The sequence below is a fragment of the Ammodytes marinus genome (assembly GCF_949987685.1).
Source record: "Ammodytes marinus genome assembly, chromosome: 13".
Lineage (NCBI taxonomy): Eukaryota > Metazoa > Chordata > Actinopteri > Uranoscopiformes > Ammodytidae > Ammodytes > Ammodytes marinus.
The window spans coordinates 18797931-18810306 of record NC_137217.1 but is presented as its reverse complement, the minus strand read 5'-3'; the positions used below and the strand labels follow the sequence as shown (position 1 = coordinate 18810306).

General features: G+C 40.8%; 1 protein-coding gene across 1 annotated transcript in view; it reads right to left on the bottom strand.

The window, feature by feature from the left end:
- galnt1 (UDP-N-acetyl-alpha-D-galactosamine:polypeptide N-acetylgalactosaminyltransferase 1) overlaps positions 1-4223 on the bottom strand; it is a gene marked incomplete at its 5' end in the record, with an annotated part of 43914 nt that extends 39691 nt beyond the window's left edge. Inside the window, one exon of the mRNA XM_080039208.1 lies at positions 3794-4223. The remainder of the gene's footprint in view (positions 1-3793) is intronic.
- Positions 4224-12376: the final 8153 nt, after the last annotated feature.

Genomic DNA, 12376 nt, shown 5'->3' with positions numbered 1-12376 from the left:
AAGGTGGAAGTGCACCTGAGTTCGTTTCAAACGAACTAAACACAGCATGTGTGAATACACCCTAAATCTAGACTTCCAATGTTGAATAGAAAGACAATCTATTGATACCAAAGGCAGGACAAACAGGTCACACACTCAGACTCACTTTTTCAACAACAACAAAAAGACATGTGGGGCCTACAAACATAAGTGATAACAACATCCCTGGTCGGTTTTACTTTGACCACATCCCTCTCAGCCCAAATTTCCAAACGCCCTTAACTAAGTCAACCATAATAATGGCTAAAAACACACACCTTATAGAAGTGTCTAGCAGGTGAGTTATCAAAAATCACATGTCTTGCAGACAGCTGGTGTTCTCTTGCAAGAGAAGCATTTGATGAAAGCGACAACTTTGAATTTAAAAATTTAAAACTTACATTTTGCTAGCTATAACAGCTAACAGAGGTGTTGCTACACTTGCTGTTAAGGCAAAAAGTATCGTTTATTTGTGAATATAAATGTACATTTCAAAGTCACTGTTCTTGAAGTTTGGTTGTATTTTGGTATGCAAGTAATACATTCATGATCAATGAATTAGACTTTTATTCATTGTTATTATTTGGTTTAGAAAATGACTGGCAAGGTTGAATATTGTTCATTGTAATTTCCCTTGTTGTATACGATGTCTTAGCTAAAAATCCCTCCCATTGAAGAAACTGGTGAGTTTGCCATTTTTGTTGATAATGACTATAACAATGAAATGCTTCTCAAAGTTGCTGTTTATTCATGGTATGTCAATCAAATCATTTATTATTTGAGCGATTGTTTCAGTTGCATTTTCAACCATTTCCCATTCACGCCTGCCTTAAGCAGGTAGCAGTCAGATAATCAGCTGAATTTAACAATCAGAACAAGGAGTGGACCTACAATAAGTTAATGCCAGATATTTACTGTGTATTTACTTTGCAGCTAAAAATACTCAGACAACCATATCACTCTACTGCTAGCTTGTATACTGTCAGGTCTCAGTGGCGGTGCAGGAAGAGGCTTGATGTTTCACTGTCTATTTATGTAAGCAATGACAACATAACAAAGCAGGATGACCTATGTTTTGGGGGACATGCTGGTATGAGCTCCTCTTGCATACTGTGTACTAATTGTGTGTACATGTGTCTGTTTGTATGTGTGTGTCCGATCCGGTCATAGTCTGGAAGGAGGAACAATGGCATTCCTGTGCTCTGAGCTCCAGGTGGCTGTGGAAACCCAATCCCGAACCAAGCCTTGCTGGCACACAGAGTGCCGGGAACGCCGAATGTGGAGGCTGCTGCCTCCATCCGGAGACACGGGCCAGAATAGAGCTATTGTTCCAGACCAGCTCGGAGCAATAAATGCACCACAGCCACCCTCCACCACAAACACATACACTCACATGTGTATGTGAGTTTGTTAGCCAGTGAGCTAACCAAAGCTAATCCAAGTCAAAGAAGTGGAGAGGCTTCTGCACTGTGACAAATTCTACTATGAATACAGCCAGAGAGAGGAAGACTGTTCAGACAAACAGACCACCACATATTCTAGTGCGGCAGAAGTGATCAGAGAAGGATTTTTTTTGTATGACTCTATAATTCTGCCTTAAGATAAACCTATATGCATTTGTGAATATTTCTTGCTCTTTTAAATTAGAATTGCTTGAGCCTTCCTAGCCTTATACATAACATCACCACCAACAAAAAAATGTATAAGAATTATGATATCGTATCGGACAGTATCGGTATCGGCCGATATCCAAAACCCAGATATCGGAATAGGATCGGAACTAAAAATAGTGGATCGGTGCATCCCTACCCACAATGTATAGTACAAAGTATACCAACAATACACATACACATTTTTATTTTTGTACATGTTGAGGGACCTCATTGAGGTTATTCAGTACTTAACCTAATTTAATTACAATCCAAATACTCTCGTCTGGGTCTGTCCCCGACTTTGAAATGAATAAATCTCCTATCAGCTCTCACAAATATGAGAGCAGTGTGGACACATGGACAAAAGCAGGCACATCTGCCGACGCCTGAACACACAGTCAACACACACAGGGCAGGAAACACATCATGCAGACACCACGGCCTTGAAATGAGGAACATGATTCATTTCCTTTCAATGTTGCGGCCGGCAATGCCTTAAACACTGGGCTGAGTTCAGATATACAGCTGTGAGGGAAAGTCCTGAAAATGACACACATATAGGTCAGGCAAAACACATGTACTGAGAACTTGCAAGTCACATGAACTGCATGCAATACAAAGCAGCAACAAACAATATATTGTTCAATCTCAAAGCTTCGTGATCAAGCCAGTGTGTCTACTATCTAATTAATCTGTACAGCGCAGCTTTTCAGACATGATCAAAGCCACACGCTTATGTTCAGGCACCATGGGACCAATGCTACAGTACAGGTAAGGCACAACACACACACACACACACACACACACACACACACACACACACACACACACACACACACACACACACACACACACACACACACACACACACACACACACACACACACACACACACACACACACACACACACACACACACACACACACACACACACACACACACACACACACGGTTAATATGCTCCTCTTTTCTCTCTTTAAAAAGGAAAAGATTAATTTAATTGGTTCCCAGAGTACATCTTCATGTAGGCCTATACTCTGCTCCGCAATGGCAGACTCTTGCAGGGTTGATAAATTCATTTTCTTATCTCATCATGAGATAATTACAACGTTGTTAATGCACGGCACGCTGGCTCACTCACTCATGCACACTCATTTCTCTTATTTCATTCACTCCACAAGTCTCTCTTTCATACACACACATGCACTCACAGGTCACACGCTCCAACAAAGCCCTATATATAAAAAGGTCTCTTGGTGATTGATTACATGAAATGTAATTAACCTGAGGGACCCACAGCAGAGGATTGCCCTCAAAATATCAAACTCTGCAAGGAGAGTCTGTCCACTGGTTCTTTTTCTCCTGTGCATACCATGCTAGTCTAAATCATCTTGACCTCTATCAGGACACAACAAGCACCAACCAGGGTTTAAATTATGGGTGCACAGCTCATCTTTCCAGGCTGCTGTGATGCAACACTGAAGCTCAGAAATGTTCAGACGTAAATGAGAAAACGTAGCCTATACACCACTACACCAGGAAGAGCAGCCTTCTCCATATAGTGACCATTATCATGCACAACTTTAAACATGAACTGATTTGTAATCTCTTATCATTATCCAGGGCGTCAGGACACTATCTGCCAAACAGTGTCATTTGAATAGAGACCGTTAGTAAAACTCCCCGCAGTCAAATGCGGCAAGTCAAGAGATATTAACCTGGCAGTGGCCCATTGACGACAAATCGACAGTCACGAGTAACACGCGAACACAAGACGGCTGTAAAATTATCTAAGAGCATCGTTGTAATCGATAAAACAGGCTCTTGTTCATTTAACACATTTCAGACTGCGTTTGAAAGAGCCATTGTCGGCTAATTGGCTGTAAAGTGGCAATGTGTGTGTTTAGCGGTGAGTCGCATCGCATCCCCGTTGCTTGGCTGCTTCTGTCAACAAGAAGCTTGCTCTCTTCTGCCATAGCGTCAGTCTGCAGCCGCTGCTAGATAACGTTAGTGCCTCACTGCTCAGAAAACCAGCTTGCGGTTGACATTACGGTTGTGGAAAAAAAGACCCAACAACAACACCGACAAAATGCCGGGGTTTTCATGTATATTGTACGCTTACCTTGAGGGTCGGGGCTCCTCAATCCACCCGCTGTGGCGCAGGAGACCGCAGGCTAGCTACGAGGCAGAAAAACGGACGCCGACACGGTGCAAAGTATCACAGCTAAGTTAGCTGGCTAGCCTAGCTTAGCGAGCTAACAGTGGGGTTGAAGAGGGGGGTAGTCGAGGTGGGGGGGAGTGTGGTCCTCTCTTCTGTGTCGACGAGATAAACCGGTTACCTCAAAAACCAAGTCGGGGATGAGATGTTTCTCACGTTTAACGCGACTACGAGAACTCGGTCCAGTGTCAAAAGGCGGTACCAGAGAAGAAATCCAATGCCAAAAGAGCGTGCATATGTTTAGGGTTCAGGCGGCAGCAGCGGCGCTATGCGGTGTGGTTTCTCTCTCTCTCTCTCTCTCTCTCTCTCTCTCTCTCTCTCTCTCTCTCTCTCTCTCTCTCTCTCTCTCTCTCTCTCTCTCTCTCTCTCTCTCTCTCTCTCTCTCTCTCTCTCTCTCCTCTGCCTGGCCTGGGTCTGTGGAACTGAGAGAGAGAGAGCCTAGAGGGAGAGGAGCTTGGCTGGCTGCTGATGTGCGGAGCAAACAGGCAGCATCACTGCTCATCCCTCCCTTCAATACCTCAACCCGGAAGAAATAGTAGGCTACTAGAACTGATCCACATTCTCTTTTAAACAGTCAACAATGATCCCATCCTCTTTAACATTATTTACAACTGCAGCACATCCAGGTGGGTGCAGTCATTGCCAGTGATAACCTACTGGACAATCCCATTTGGATTCAACAACAAACAGGCATATGCTAAATATTTATGTAAAGCCTATGCATGTTTTCTTTTTCTTTTATACATTCCATCATATTTGACAAAAAAATCTGTAGGCCAGAATGAGAATGATGTAACCTAGTCTGAACTTTATAGGAGTATGATCATAGCAGAAAGAGGCAGCCTATCATTTGAAACGAATCACAGCTCAAACAAACAGATAGCCTACATTATTTTTACAACTTAAATCACACAAACACTAGAGGTTAACTATAGCCTAAACAACAAAGGAAAGCAAGACCTATAGCCTTTAATTAGACCTATTTCATGTCATAATAGGCCTATATCTTATTGAAAATCCGTTTCATCCACCTTTTAGGCAGTTGTACGTTCTTGAAGACTGGGTTATATCACTAGGGGTCTGAGATACTATGTTTATCCTGTTTTAACCGAAGAAAATAATTAAACCCTTGTTGTAACCTTTATCTAGTGGTAGTAGCCTACACTAAACGGTGTGATATACAACAAGGGCATGTGTTCTCCTGTATGTGCTTAATGTTCCTGATATTTATTTTTAGAACCAGACATGCAAATGAAGGCTTTCTTTAAACGTGAGGCTATTGCAACCTCTCCCTTTTCACTGAAAAATCAAAACAACCAAACAACCTTATACACTACATAGGCTATACACTTAAAGCTTTTCCTCATCATTCCATTTTAAAGAGGGGTTTGTAGAAATGTTTTTTTTTATATTTCTACTGCTGGCAGAAAGACACACATCTACTGTAGGTAAGTTTCATATGTGAATCAATTGGGAAACTTCAACACTGTGGTGGTATGTACACATTTACCACAAAGGATTGCTGAAATGTTGGAAAGTTCTATGACAGAGTGCCATAACTTTAGCCTGTTTTTATGAGCCACAACATGAAAAAACATGCAGTCAATCCAAAAAGACTATAGCTAGGGCTTGTCATAAATTGCTTCAAAACAAAAATAAGGGCTGAAAAGTAGCAAGTGGAAAACAAAATTGGCTCCTCTTTTCTACCTCAAAAAAGAGGACTGGTTATGGTAAATGGGATGTTCTCTGTTACAAGAAGTCATAAATAAGTTGAAAACAGTACTGCTCACCACCTGTCCCACCGTGGGAGTATTTAAATGTCTTGACTGCAGGCATAGCCACTTTTCCCCCTCACAATTTATGAGCAGAATAAGAGGAGCGCTTGGTAGTGCTCAGACCATTGCCAGTGCCAGGCAGAATTAGCTGCCTAACTCAGTCAGTCCATATTTCCTTTTTATTTCAGTAGATGCCATTTTAGTGACCATTCATTCACAGGGATGTGTGGGATTTGCAATACTTCCCTGGGTGTAATTCTGTAAAAGCATTAAGGTGGCCAATATGCAATGTGCAAGATATGGTGTCAGTCCAGTTATTCAGAATTACAAATGCAAATTGGTTCATGTGTGCATCTCTGCCAAACCCCTGTTAGACATAAAGAAGTCAGTGAGGAGCTGTGTCTTCTTTTTTTTTTTGTCACGAATAGCAGTAGAGATGCACTACTAGGTCAGGTCATGCTAAATGTATTTAGGATGCAAAATCAGAACAGTGAATGCTCTGTGATACACAAAGCCTATTTGTATTCTCCCCCGACAAGCTTCCCATCTGGTATTATTCATTATACATCTGCAGCAAAAGCTTCTTACAGCTTGGCTTACTTGGATTGATATTGGGACTAAAACAGTTCTACTTATAAACACAGAGCAGCTAGGAGACAGAAAGCTCTCTGTCCCCCTAGCCAGAACACAACTTCAACCATTCAACAAATCAATCAATCAATTAATCAATCAATAAAAGTTCATAGCACTTATCACACGCAGAAAGGTCACGCAATGTGCTTCACGCAATAAAACAATAGCAAATAACAATAACAAACTCTCCGATCCACAAACAGAGCAGTGGGTGACTTTATAATTAATAAAAAACACATCATAATAACACAAATCAATAAACACAGATCACATACAGTAAACACATATAGAATAGCAGTAATAAACAGGAATGGATACAACCAGGAACTGAGTTGACGCTGTCATAAAAACGTGGAAGATAAGTAATAAAATACTAGGAATAAATTTCAGATATAATCAAACCATGTTGAATCTAAGGACACACACACACACACATGCATACATGCACACCCGCATGACACCTATCCATCCCCATTACAAACATTGACACATATCCAGCACCAGTCAATGGACTGCTGACACATATCGATAAGCTGTGCTCCGGGCTGTAGCTTATATGGCTGGCTTGCAGAGTCACTATAGAGCAGAAAGCTCCACCAACCTGCTTACATTATGCTTTTAAATTACATATGTGCAAATGTGTCTGTGTGTGTGTCAGTCAACTTGAAAATCTACTTCACGGTCATGTTCGAACAACAGGACAGCCCTCAGAGGATCCCAGACCACACTGAACAACACTGAACAGCTTCCCCTTGTATGCCAGCAGAGCTCTGTGTGCCACTCAGGTGTGTTTAGACTCTAAGCAAGAGTACAGCTGGTGCAAAAAACGTTTGACTTTGATGTCAAGCATGCTGCTCCAGCCTGCTGTCTGCCTCATACAGAAAGTCATGTGTTTATAAGAAAATGGTTGTGTGTGTGTGGGTCCAATGCCCCACAGTTAGAGATCATAGTTGTACTTCACTCATACAACATTCATATCGGTTTGCCATTGAGCTGGAGCGAGGAGTCTCTAGATATACTTTATTCATGTAGCTGGCAGCAGCAGTGTGCCAGTGCTGAAAGATGAATGAGACGTTTGGAAAAGACCTTCCTCTGAATCAGCGTTTCCCCTGTGAATCTGGTCTTCTACTGTCTAGGACAGGACATGGTCAGCAAAGTAGGTGTGTGTGTGTCTACGCATGTACACTACGTCTCCACACATCCTAATCCCTCAGTTCCTCAGTGTTCCCACAGTAGCTCGGAGGACACTTTGTTGAATTTAGATGTGGTAGATCCTAGCTGTGTGGAGATGTCTAGATGCTGACATGTCCTTCCCTGGTGGGCCTGCATAGCCTGATGGATATGCCAGAGGCACTTTCCCCTCAAAGGTGCGCCAAACACTGTGACTGAACGACAAGACAAGATAACTGTGTAGTGTACCTCCTAAGGCATGGCATCCTGTTCTAATCAACTAGTCCATTACCAGAGGCTGCCTCAGCCTGCAGACTGATGCTGACAGGTCAGCTTGTTCTACTTTACCATAACTATTTATACTAGAATACTAAATAGATCCCTATAAAAGAAAGTTTTTCCCAATTGGGCCGGGCCTAAGAAAGAGTACAGTTTTTCATTGCTGTTAGAGCCATATTTGAAAAGACTTTGACAAGTATTTCACCATGTTTACATAGGACAAAAATTGTGTTTTAGTGCATGTAACCTGGGGTCAGTACCATGCAAGGTCTTGCAAAGATGACTGTTAGGGGTCTGGTTTTCCTGACATTTCTCTGATCTTTGCTTTAATTGGGACATATCGTTGTATGTTGGAATATGTTTAAAGCACAGTGTGTCTGAAACTGTGAGAAGCCCTCTCACGAATGAGGACCATAACTTTAGCCTTATCTTGTGGGTCACTGCTAACAAAACTACTATCAATACAGTAAGGCAAGACACTGCAGGTGAATATAAAATGTATCATTAATCAGACAAATTACAAGATATAAACAAATCCTTCTGTTATAACCTTCAGAATAGCGCAAATAATGATTATGGAAAGTTTAGTTGACGTAAATCCAAATGATTGAGTATGAAAAAAAGAACTTAAGTGATAATTGCTGTTAAAGATCAGACTATAGTAGAAATATACAGACACAAACAGACAAACCCCTAAATGTACATGTTGGACCTCTAGTAGTATGAAAGAAGACATGTTACGGAAGAAAAATAGGCCTAGATCAGAAATCTCAAAAAGTACCAGTGCTTGACAAAACAATGTTTGTGTCTGCAGTGACCCACCTTAAGGCCTGTAATGCAGATCAAACTTTACAGGATGATTAACGCTTTTTAATTATTTGGGTCAATGGAAGAGGTAAAACAGTAAGTGTATTTATCGTTAGTTTACATCGATAATGGGAATCTCCTCAGTAAGGGTCTCTTTGCAGTTTGCAAAAAGCTTTAAGCCTGCAGAGCCTCCAATGAAACACACGGTGGCAGCAACACTCACACTCAACACTAACTAGCAATGTTGCTTTCCTATATACTAAAAACAAAAACAATTCAGAAATCACTTTTCTTCTCCATTAAGTCTTTACATATATTATGAATTGATTGTTTTATTATTTTGAATCATAAACAAATTAAACATGGCGTGACTGCATAGATATAGAACACGCGTGACTGTGCCTGTGTGTTCTAATATACGCCTACGTTCCGTTCCATTCTACAAGTGTTACGACGCGATTCCACCAATAGAACGTGAACGTAACACTCGGAGGGTGTGGATAATTGTGTTTTAGCCTTTTATCTCTCATTTCATTCCATGGTCACTCAGTAAACGCCAGGCAAAATTACTGAAGCCTACAAAACTAGTTAAAAACTATCAAAAGCAATCGACTTTTTCATCTACGACACCACTCATCTTTCATTGAAAGTAAGTAATTGTTTGTTTCAAGCTCACATCTAAAGAATACACACATAGTATGCAGAGCAAAAATACCTTTGGTGTTTGAGTTAGGCCTAGTCTATATAATTAGTTTTTATGTAAAATTATAAATCCTAGCTTTGGGGCATTCATATTTAGACTGTGTGAGAACATCATTAATGTTTGCCTAACATAGTGGCCTAAATGAGGCACATAAAAAACATAATTTCAAGAAAATGAAGTTATACATTCTTTTAAATCCAATCCAAAAACAATATTTAACAATGTAACCTTAGATTACATTATTATAGTTATTTTAATGCACAATGAGCATAACCTTGGTCACTGCATTTACAGTATATAGGTGATATTTTGATCTACTTTTTTAAACTCAAAGGTAGCAATGTAGTGCATACCTGATAAGATAGACCTACTTTTGGGGATTGGGGAAAAATGAAAGCCCTTAAACAGTAAGTGACTCATGGCTTTGTTGAAAATAGATTTATTTTATTAGAATTAGTAGGCTGTTAGCTATTTACATTTTAGAGTTGAATCAAGACACTACTTGCATGCACTACGCTGCTTCTAAAAGTAGAAACAGTCACAATTATAAAGAGTAAGACGTTCCTTGTGTCAGAGTGTAATTTTCAATTTACCTCTCTTTTACAGTAATGTTACGAAGAAGCGCTCGACTGGAATCCACAGGATATTATAACATTTGGGGAGAACCATCCATCAGCTACAAGGAGACCATGTACAGGTAAGCTGTAGTTAGACACATGGTATTTATGTATGTTAAAACAGTCGTCTGTTATTCAGGATACACTTTCATAGCTCCCTATCTTTCAATATTTCCATTTCAAGGATTTTCAGAAGACGTAAAAGCAATGACCAGGCTGAGAGCAGCAGCAGTAGCAGCAGCAGAAGAAACCCCTCCATGTTCAAACTAATGATTTATCTCTTCTTTACTCTCCACCTGTGTTTTGGTAATTGATAATTTTTTCCACGAACAAACATATCAAGTACATCAAGCATGTTTCGTTTCTCTTTGGAATAAAACTTAAACTTATTTCCCTCTATCAGGATTAGCATACTGGCTAACTAGTCCGACAAACAACTCTGTGGATTCAGGATGCTCAGAGTCACCTCTCTCACCTCACATCAACAATAAGGTAGGACAATAAAAGCAGCTTTTTTTCTACATGTAATTCTTAGTATCGAATAATTCTATCATCATAAATAGATAAAAATATGTGGAGGCACTTGGAACTAAACACAAGACTAGAATATGTTTGTAAACAAAACTGTGGACCCTGCTGCTGTAAACAACGTCAACAGTAAAACAGGAACTAACTTCAAACTTTGTTACAGGGATCCAATTTTCCTGCAAGGAAAGTTTTTTTTATTCAGTTCTGAGAAGATACCTTAGAAAAAAATATTCACTTATCTGACACAGCTTAAGTTACATATGGTGCACCTTTAAATAGAAAACTTAAATATCTTGCTGTTTACCCTATAAACGCAGTCACACAGTCTAAAGGTTGTACCACCACCACCTACATGACGTCAACATGTAAATATCCTAAAGTCGTGGTGGACACGCCATGCTTAAATGAATCTCTTTTCACTTACAGGACTTTAATAGAGGATGTGAGGAGAGGACCAATCGCATGACAGAGCTGCAGGACAAGGTGGTAATACATAAGAAGAAGCTGGACTACCTTCTCCCCATCTCGCACACGATGCCCAACTTCGCCCTGGATTCGCTGGGTGAGACGTCTAAATCATCCTCATTCTAAGTCACGCACATGCTTTTTTTGAGTTTCGAGATCACTTTGGCATTTTCTTTTATTATGTGTTTTTTTTTTTTTTACGTGTAGGAGCCAGTGTTTTACGCTATCTGTCTTCAAAAACGTACACGTCGTGTGAAGGAATGATCACCTTTTTTGGGATCCCTATCTGGAAATCATCTGTGAACCCAGAGACTGTTATTCAGGTAGGAACCACACTCACTCACTCACTCACTCACTCACTCACTCACTCACTCACTCACTCACTCACTCACTCACTCACTCACTCACTCACTCACTCACTCACTCACTCACTCACTCACTCACTCACTCACTCACCACTCACTCACTCACTCACTCACTCACAGACAGACAGGGCTATGCGGTATGGCTATGTTCTATGTTATATAGAAGGGACTCGTTTTACTTTCTTATCTTTTTATATACATAATGACACACATCACCTTATTCCCCTTTTTTCTGCCCTCTGTTTTTCTTAGGGACACTCATCTCTGGTTCCAGGCCGCTGCTGGCCCTTTGGAGGTGGGCGTGGCCATTTATACATTGCCCTGTCCCACCCGGTCAACATCAGCCATGTGACACTGGGTCACATTTCTAAAGACCAGTCCCAGTCAGGCACCATTCACAGCGCCCCAAAGGAGTTTTCAGTCTACGTGAGTCACAATTTGAATTCTGTTTCCACTGCAGATAGCTTGTGTAGTGTGTAGTACCGCTCACTTTCAATACTGTTACATCAACTGTCTCTCTCTCTCTCTCTCTCTCTTTCTCTCTCTCTCTCTCTCTCTCTCTCTCTCTCTCTCTCTCTCTCAGGGAATGGAAACTTTAAATGATGAAGGCACACCACTAGGATCCTTTCTTTATGATCAGGACGGAGACTCACTGCAGACTTTCCAACTTCCTGTAAGTATGACACCATGTGATTTAAATTCACCCACAAGCTAATACATCATTATGATTTAAACTTTGCTTTCGCCCTTTCTTCTAGATAATTGCCCAGTTTGTATTCTTTAGGGCCCCTATTTCCTTTACTGCTGCAACTCTTCTCTTTTTGACCAGCCAACCTACTATCTCTGCTCATTTTGTCTTGTCTCTCTCGTAGGATCGTAAAAAAGGCATCTTTGAATTTATAAAGCTGCAAATCGAGAGCAACTGGGGCCAACCGGACTTCTCCTGTCTGTACAACTTCCAAGTCCATGGGAAGGTGGCTGGCTGATGACACACATAAAGAGAAGGGACAGAGGGCCATCATGCAGGGCGGAGGATGGTAAGTACTGTATATACATATTGAGTGGTGAGTATCTGAAGGTTTATCAGACTTTAAACATCTGTGAATGAAGAAGCTTAATTTATCCTTGTGTTGTGGAATTGTAGC